General features: G+C 48.7%; 1 long non-coding RNA gene across 1 annotated transcript; it reads left to right on the forward strand.

The window, feature by feature from the left end:
* Positions 1-301: 301 nt before the first annotated feature.
* LOC149407969 (uncharacterized) lies at positions 302-1,899 on the forward strand. The gene is made up of 2 exons (XR_016297691.1): positions 302-652; positions 1,663-1,899. It is a non-coding gene; the product is annotated as an uncharacterized LOC149407969 (long non-coding RNA).
* Positions 1,900-9,626: the final 7,727 nt, after the last annotated feature.

Here is a 9,626-nt window from a genome sequence, read left to right on the forward strand (position 1 = left end):
TCAAGAGTGAAAATAAATTTCGAAATCCCTTAAATATATTCAAGATAACGGGAAATTAATGAGAATTTTCTCGGTTACTTTTCAAGATTATTTTTAATTAGTTAAGGACAAGATTGCGATGTTTTATTTTGGAAGGACTTATGTGCAACAAATGAAGGACGAGATTGGAAGAAAAAAATAAAATGGGTTGTTTGTGAGAGAAATGTCAAAAATGTGGTGGCCATTGTGCATATGTGGCTCAATGGAAGGTAGCCACGTGTAGATCTTATCCATTCTCTCATCCCCTTTTTTTCCTCTCTCTCTCTTTCGGCCAACACTCTCTCTCCCTCTTCTCTTTTCTTTTTTCTTCTTCTTTCTCTCTTCCTTTCCCTGTCCCGCGCGCGAGCTCCCCTGTAAAGATAAAAAAACTCAAACAGCAAAAAAAAAAAAGCTCGGCCATCTTCAAGCTTCACCGAGCTTTACCTTCACCGCCATCTTCTGTCTCTCTTCTCCTTCCTTTCTCCTCTTCGCGCGCTGTCGGCCGAGCTCTCCATCACCGCGCGCTCCATCTGAGGAAGGACGAGGTCGCCGTGAGTTGTGTGGACACCGGAGCGAGCGTGACCACCGGAGAAGGGTTGAGTGAGGACCGGAGAAGCCTATTTCGTGATTGGAAGTAAGGAATTTCTTCTCCTTGGTATGATTGATTCTAGGGTTCATGGATTCAAAAGATTTGGGGGTTTTTGGATTCCGAGTTGTTTATGTGAAATTGATGGGGTTTTTTGTGGTTGTGGGACTTGATTATTGATGTTGATGAGATGTATTTGAGGATTGAGCACGAAATTCTTGGTTGGATTGAATTTTTGGCCAAAAATCTCTTAGTTAGGGTTCATGGAAGTAAAATTTTTGGGGCTTTTCGATTTCTTAAGGTTTGATTGTGATCATGAGACGTTTATGAGATTGTTAAATGTTTGGGTAATGTTTGAGAGGCATGGTTTGATTTTTGTTGAATTTTTTGGACGAATTTCTTGTGTATGGAGTCTTGGCTGTGTGAAATTTTTGAGGATTGATTTGAATTTCTAATTGATGTTGATATTGAGGCTGTGATGAGGTTGTGAACTCTGGATACTTGGATTTTGTTGGTTGTCTTGGCCGAGTGTGTTATTTTGGCCGAGAGGTTGTTGTGGCCGTCTGACTTGTCTTGACCGGTTGTATTTCGTGAATATGAGTCTCGGGTTTATTTTGTGATTTGTTGAGGATTCGCTTGTTTTGAGATTGATGAAATGAGATATGAGATTTGATTTTTCCGTTTCGGGTTCGATTTTGAAGTTGTGATTGGTTTTGGAATTCAATTGAGAAAATGGATTTGAATTGAATGATTCGAGAGTTGAATTTTGAAATCGATGAGTAATGTTTGAGATTGATTGTTCGTTCGGGCTCGGGTTTTTGAAATTTGAATTTTATGACGAGTCTAAAATTTTCATGACAAGTTTAGAAAATTTTGTGACATGTCTAAATTTTTTTATGACGAGTCTAGAAATTTTATGACAAGTCTAAAGATTTTGTGAAAAGTTGGTTGGATTCGTGTTGGTTGTGTGACTTGTTTGGGTTCGGATTTCTGATTCGAGATGTCGGATTTGGATTTAAGGGATTAACTCGATGTCGGATTCCGCGGTTTGATGACAGATTTGGACGGACGAGCGGGAACCGGACGAGCCAGAGGCGACGAAGCCGGATTTTGAAGATTTCAAGAAAAAGAGTTATCGAAGTAAAGCTCGATTAACTCGTGAGTTTTTTAAATCGCTTATAGCGTTTAAATACTCTTAGTTGATTTATGCAATGTATTTCCTTTAATTAAATAAATAATTTATGATTATTTATTTAATAACGCTTGAGAATTTAATTTAATTATTCATTTTGAAAGTCTCGGTTATTTTAATTTCGGATGAATTAACTTATTTAAGACTCATAATTATTATTGAATTTTATTTTGTATCATTCTTGATACGGAAGTACGCGAGTCTTGAATAAGTTTAACTTCCGAAAAACCGGAGAATAATAAATTAAATTATCGAATACCGAACCGACTCGAATCTAATCCCGACACCGAACCCTATCTTTTTCAAGTAATCTCGGATCCAATAACTAACGAACTTTCAACCTCAGATGCTAGTTCTTTTGACGTTTCGACAAGTGACAAGTATCACGGAGAGCGTGAAAATCAAGACATCGCCGGAAGTCGTCGAACTTTCTGTCGAGCTATTCCAAGTAAGAGTGGAGACATAAGTCAATTACTTACCAAGTGAATAATCCTGTTTACGTGCATTTACGTGTTAATAATAAAAAGAGTAGGAGAAACCTTAAAAGACACAAACACCAAAGATTAAGGCTTCGACCATTTTTTTTTGGAAAATTTAGTTGGGTTTATACCCATAGGTTCAAATGCTAACTTGAACCAGCCACGTTGCTACTTTGTTGTAGTTAGATCCCTTTGCTAACCATAGAGTTTAGCTAGATCTGAGGTGATGAGAGCATGTTGGACTCTCGGATTCGAGCCGAGGGTAGAAGTACCGGGAGTCATATCCCGAGTCTTCAACTTAAAACACTAACGAGCATAAAAGGGAAATGATAATTCTTTCGGGATTTAACCCGAGTCGCTCTCCTGTAAGTAGCATATGTGTGTACTCTGAGTTCTGCAGAGTACCCGAACCCTAAAGAATTGATGTGTCGATGGTACCAAAAGGAAATGAACCCTGACGGGCTATGAGGGCCTGAGGGATGGCGTTGAGTACTCATATCTCGGGGAGTCGACCAAGAGTCGTACCCGACTTTGTTGCCAGGCTATGAAGGCCTGAAGAATTCATCTTGACGGGCTATGGGGGCCTGGGGGTTGCGCCGACGTCGAATGAAGTGGTACCATTAGTGGATCCCAAACAGACGTTAAAACTCTTAGGCCGTCGGACGGCTACTGCTCGAAGTCTAATGCTGGTCTCTTGTCGTTCTAGAGGTTATAGCGGGAGATGTGTGTAACCTTAAAGACGACAAGTACTAGTTAGAGTGTGCACACATTAGTCATGCTCTAGAAGTTGTTAGATTTGCATCAATGCATTCTTATGTGCTTGTTTGCACGTCACATGTTATCGCATGGCATTAGGCGCTTTATTTTCTAAGTTAGACTCCCACTTACTGAGTCAATCGACTCATAGTTTTATGACCCTTGGTAATGTAGGGAAGGGCAAGGCGCCGATGTGAACAAGGAAGTTGAAGAGGAAGACCGGACGTGTATCTCTTGACCTTTGGGATAATGAAAACTCACCCGGGTTCAAACCCTTCTATAATAATATCTATATTTTGTTGAACCCCTTCCGTAAACTATGCTCCCCAAACTATCCCTTGTGTATATACTTAAAATTCGGGAGCTTGTGTATAAATAAGAGTCGTTATAAGGCTCTAATTCCTAAACTTTAAAACGCGAAAAATTTAACCAGGTTTTCGTATAACCACTTATAACACATATATATCATGGTAATATGTTTAATATAAGTGTTATGAGTATTATGATTATTTATTTATGATTCTGTTGATATGAGATATATTGTTATATATATATATATATTGATGTTGTGATCTGTGACGTAATCCACCGTCGCGGCTCGTGAACCGCCGACGAGAGGTCGCGGGTCGTGACAGAGAGCTTCTCTCTCTAGACCTTGTGGCCGCCCAACTCCTCTCTCTCTCTCTAAGTTCTTTTTTGTTTTTGTTTTGGCACCTAGGTCCATATTTGACCTAGTGTTTTAGCTCTTCGACTCTTAGACTTGTTCTTGAGTCGTCGTGTTTAAAAGTGCCCACACACTAATTCCTTTCTTTCTCGAGTGATTCATGTGATAGAAACTTTCGTGGTTACTCAAGTTTCCCGAAGAACGAAGAATGACGAGCTGAGAGGAACGTTTCAACCTTCCTAAGTCTTCTCAATGTTCAAGCTTCACAAAGGTTAGATGTTGTCGCTCGTTTTCGGACAACTATTTAGGAGCCCAAAGTGGTTAGACCCAAGGCCGGACCAAGTGGTCTCACTTCGGCTAGAGCGTGTCGGACTTGGTATCCCAAGTCGTCCCTTAGTAGTGGATGAAGCTCACCCCATCTCAGTACCTGAAAAGAAGTAGAGAGTACGTGAACTACAAAGGGGAAACAGGTTGCCTCTGTTTACCTCTCCGACGCTCAACATTAGTAGGGTTGAGGTAGAATGTAGAGGGTTTGAGTGTTTAGAGGCCGAGACTTGAGAGAAACGAGTGAGTTACGAATTCGACAGCGTTTCGGGGCTCAAAATTGAATTACCTGACTCGAGGGGTTGAGCCTCGTATTTATAGGCGACCTAGGGACGTTTTGGAGGTCCCTAGGCCGAGTGAGAATCCAAGACCGGCCGAGCGCCGGTCCTGGGCCGGCCATTGACCGGGCGCCGGCTCTGGGCCGGCCATTGGCCGGGCGCCGGCTCTGGGCCGGCCTTTGGCCGAGCGTCGGCTCTGAGCCGGCCACTGGCCGAGCGCCGGCTCTGAGCCGGCCATTGGCCGAGCTCTGGCTCTGAGCCGGCCATTGGTCGAGCGCCGGCTCTGAGTCGGCCATTGACCGAGCGCCGGCCGGGTGACTTCCCAGGCTCGGCCAATGGCTGAGGGCCGGTCCTGGGCTGGCCATTGGCCGGCTGAAGGTCTGGGCCGGCCAGTGGCCAGGTGGCTGCCGGCCGGGAGTCGACCGGTCAGGCCTTGGCCGGCCGGGAGTTGGCCGAACGGGACTTGGCCGGCCGGGAGTTGCTGTGCGGTCCTTGGCCGGCCGGGAGAAGGTCTTTGGCCGGCCGGTCGGGAGTCGTTGCGACGGTTCCGCCTATGTTGGTCCGGATTGGATAGCAACACCTCGCCTCCTCGTGGTTCTTTGAATCGTGGTGTCTTTTGACTCTTTTGCCCCAGTCGGTCGTTGACGGGCCGACAACATTAGCCCCCCAAGTTTCTGGTCGAGCGTAGGTCGAGTGGAAACTCAAGAATCACGTCGACATCTGGACTTCAGACGACCACTCTCGAGTTTGTGAGTGCGTCGTAGAGCGGCTTTGGCGCATCACGAGGGACGGCTTTGTGTGTCGCGAGGGACGTCTTTTGTGCATCACGAGGGGCAGCTTTATTGCGTCGCAAGGGACGACTTTTGTGCGTCGTGAGGGATGGCTTTTGTGCGTCGTAGAGATGGCTTTATTGCGTCGCGAGGGACGGCCTTTGTGCGTCGCGAGGGACGGCTTTTGTGTGCCGCGAAGGACGGCTTTTGTGCGTCGTAGAGACGGCTTTATTGCGTGTCTTATGTTCTCGACATACTATCGTAGCCGATTCGCACGGTTTCGTCGGTGCGCGTCTTATTTTCTCGATTTGCCGACGAGGGCGTAATCGATTTGCGCGGCTCGGCGATGCGTGGCTTATTTTCTCGACTTACCAACGAAGGCGCAATCGATTTGCACTGCTTTGTTGTGCGCGGCTTATTTTCTCGACCTACCAATGAAGGCGTGATCGATTTGCACGGTTTTATTGTGCGTGGCTTATTATCTCGACCTACCAATGAAGGCGTGATCGATTTGCACGGCTTTATTGTGCGTTTCTTATCTTCTCGACCTACCAATGAAGGCGTGATCGATTTGCATGGCTTTATTGGGCGTGGCTTATTTTCTCGACCTACCAATGAAGGTGTGATCGATTTGCACGGCTTGGGCCTCGGGGGGCCTTGGCGCCACATTTGTGTGACCAGATTTTCCGTGGACGCTGGCTAGACCAGTTTCGTCCGGCGGGCACAGGCCTTTGAAACCCATATGTGACTCGCTGCCTATCGGCGCACGAGCTGGGCGGCGAGCGTGACCGTACCACCTTCTGAGTGTGTTACCCTTGGGTGCGCATGTCATGTGATAGGCGGGGTTAGGTGTAGACTTGATCCCCTGGCGAGTGTGGCACCTTAATGCACTGGTCGCGTTTTCGGGTTGAGTCTCTTGGGTCGAGTCTTGTGCCCTTGTGAGCGCGGCGCCATGGCGCGCGTGTCACGTTTTGGGGACTCAACAGGCCCATTCTTTCCCTCACGAGAGCGTCGTAAAGCGAATTTTGGTGCGCCGTTAAGGGCGACTTAAGCACGTTGTTAGGGACGATTTTTCCTGTTGCTTGTAGGAAAGCATGTAGATTTGTCATCGAGACTTGTGAGTCTATCATTGATAGTTGAGCCAAGAGGTCGTGCATGTCTGACACGAGGACACGAGGGCTCGTAAGTCGGCTCGCGGGCTCGGGACACATCTCGAGGATTGACCTCAACTCGAGGAGTCATGTCTAGAGTCGGCACGAGGACTTATCAATCGACTCGCGGATTCGGAACTCAACTCGAGGAGCCACATGCAGAGTCGGCACAAGGACTTATCAGTCGACTCGTGGAGTCGGAGCTCGACTCGAGGAGCCATGTAGAGTCAGTACGAGGAGTAGCTAGTCGACTCATGGACTCAGAACTCAACTCGAGGAGTCGTGTGTAGGGTCGACACGAGGGCTTGTCAGTCGACTAGTGGACTGGGACCTCAACTCAAGGAGCGAACTCAACCCGAGGAGCCATGTACAATCGGCACGAGGAGTAGTTAGTCGACTCGTGGACTCGGTATTCGACTCGAGGAGTGAACTCAACTCGAGGAGTCGTGCGTAGAGTCGGCACGAGGACTTATCAGCCAACTCGTGGACTCGGTACTCGACTCGAGGAGAGAACTCAACTCGAGGAGTCATGTAGAGTCGGGACGAGGAGTAGTTAGTCGACCCGTGGACTCAGAACTTAGCTCGAGGAGCGAACTCAACTCGAGGAGTCGTGTAGAGTCGGCACGAGGAATAGTTAGTCGACTTGCGGACCTAGGACTTAGTTCAAGGCGTGAACCTTAGTGCACGAGGACTCAGTAGCCGACTCGTGGACTCGAAGCTCAACTCGAGGATTGAATTCAACTCGAGGAGTCATGTGAAGAGTCAGCACGAGGACTTAGCAATCGACTCGTGGACTCGAAGCTCAACTCGAGGAGCGAAGTCAACTCGAGGAGTCATGTGGAGAGTCAGCACGAGAACTTGGCAGTCGACTCGTGGACTCGAAGCTCAACTCGAGGAGTGAACTCAACTCGAGGATTCATGTGAAGAGTCAGCACGAGGACTTAGCAGTCGACTCATGGACTCGAAGCTTACCTCGAGGAGTGAACTCAATTCGAGGAGTCATGTGAAGAGTCAGCACGAGGACTTAGCAGTCGACTCGTGGACTCGAACCTCAACTCGAGGAGTGAACTCAATTCGAGGAGTCATGTGAAGAGTCAGCACGAGGACTTAGCAGTCGACTCGTGGACTCGAACCTCAACTCGAGGAGTGAACTCAACTCGAGGAGTCATGTGAAGAGTCAGCACGAGGACTTAGCAGTCGACTCGTGGACTCGAAGCTCAACTCGAGGAGTCATGTGAAGAGTCAGCAAGAGGACTTAGCAGTCGACTCGTGGACTCGAAGCTCAACTCGAGGAGTCATGTGAAGAGTCAGCACGAGGACTTAGCAGTCGACTCATGGACTCGAAGCTTAACTGGAGGAGTGAACTCAACTCGAGGAGTCATGTGAAGAGTCAGCACGAGGACTTAGCAGTCGACTCGTGGACTCGAAGCTCAACTCGAGGTGTGCACTCAACTCGAGGAGTCATGTGAAGAGTCAGCACGAGGACTTAGAAGTCGACTCATGGACTCGAAGCTCAACTCGAGGAGTGAACTTGACTCGAGGAGTCATGTGAAGAGTCAGCATGAGGACTTAGCAGTCGACTCGTGGACTCGAAGCTCAACTCGAGGAGCGAACTCAACTCAAGGAGTGATGCGCAAAGTCGACACGAGGACTAGTTAGTCGACTCGTGGACGGATATTGTTTCTCCTTGGGACCTCTGGCCTAACCATCGGCCCCTTGAGATTTTGTTACACTCTTGTTTTTTGTTTTTTGAGGGTCTCGGTCTCATTGAGCATTGCTCCCCATTAGCCCCCCGAGTTTCTTGTGTTTGAGAGACGAAAACCAGGAAACTCTCGTGTAGGGGATATACAATAATACACCACAATGTGTGGAATAACTTTTTTTTATTGCAATAAGGAAGTTGTTACAGCTTGCCATGGCACTTAGCCTTCTTTGGAAAAAGAAAACAACATGCTTGAAATGAAACGTCCCTAGAGTCGGGTAAGTTCAGTCATAAATTTAATGGCGACAACCATGTCAGTTGTGACCGCAAGTGGCGGGTGCTTGTTAGACAGTGCTTATCGTCTCATCATCTTTGTGCTCGAGGATTCTCCCCTTTGACATGCCGGGCGCTCGGTCGGGGTTGACATCTCGCCAGCGAATGTGACGAACTCTTTGAGATGCCCGCCTCGAATCAGGGAATCAATCCGCTTCCTAAGCTGGTAGCATTCGGTCATCACGTGTCCGTGGTCTTGATGATATTCGCATTGCTCGCTTCTGTCTCGCGTTGCGGGGTCCGTCTTCAGCGGGGCCGGGGATCCCAGCTTCTCTCTGTGCAAGTCTAGGATCTGATCGGGTGTCGTGTTGAGAGGGACGAAGGATTGCTTCGGGGTCGGAGAAGGAAGGTCATTGGGGACCTGACCATTTCTGCACCTTTTCCTTCACGGGACGGGACCGACGGCCGGTGCCACAAGTGTGGTGGCGCGCTTCTTGTTGGATGTGCGGTTAGCAACGTTGGGTGGTTGGTGTCCCAAGATGACCTCTCTCGTGATTTCGCGCCGGGCGTTGAGTTTATCCCTCAACTCCCTCCCATGAGACTCCCTTCGAGAATTGAGACGGTCTCTCAAGTCTCCACTGGCCGAGTTGAGGCGGTCTCTCAAGTCTCCGTTGGCCGTTCCTATTACCCTTGGAAAGGGTATGTCATTCAGGCGGTGCCCTTGACGGATGCCGCGACCATCGATGTCGTCGTCTCTACAAGGGTTTAGGACGCAAATGGTGAGCTTAGAGCGTCCCCTTCGGGACCTTGAGATTGAGCGTCCTCGAGCATTGCTCGACCTTTGCCTTGATGTGGTTTCTCGAGGGTGTCCCCTAGAGGGCGCACGTGTTTGCTCACTCGACGATCGATGCCTCGACGTGGTTGCCTGAGGGAGTCTCCTCGAAGGCGTGTGTGCGCGGTCGAGGTTGGCCTTGTCGATCTTTGATTTTGCCACGTTGTTTGGGTCTCTTTGGTCGTGGTTGACATGGTCCTTGACGCCATAGCCGAGGAGGTCGGCGATAAGCGCGCTGTCGACGCCGGTGCGGTCTAGGAGCTCGGCAAGTCCTCGAGCCGTGTCCTCTCGGAGATTGGCCTCGGGGTCATTTGCCGGGTCTTGGGGCTGGCTCTCGCTGTCACGAGGTTGCCCTCCTAGGCGATGTGCTAGGTTCTTGAGGTAATACCCCGAGCTAGTCGCTCGGGTGCCACGGAGGTGGCCGGCAGGAGACTCATCTATCGAGAGTCTTGAAGAGTGCGAGAAAAGAAGTTGGAACGGAGGGCGTTGCCAAGGTTGGGAGATCCCCTCCTTCTAGCGCCAAAATGTTGTCGCTCATTTTCGGACAACTATTTAGGAGCCCAAAGTGGTTAGACCCAAGGACGGACCAAGTGGTCTCACT

This window comes from Urtica dioica, chromosome 1 (genome assembly GCF_054948205.1).
Source record: "Urtica dioica subsp. dioica isolate 48M chromosome 1, U.dioica_male_clone48M_v1_H2, whole genome shotgun sequence".
NCBI classification, from domain to species: domain Eukaryota; kingdom Viridiplantae; phylum Streptophyta; class Magnoliopsida; order Rosales; family Urticaceae; genus Urtica; species Urtica dioica.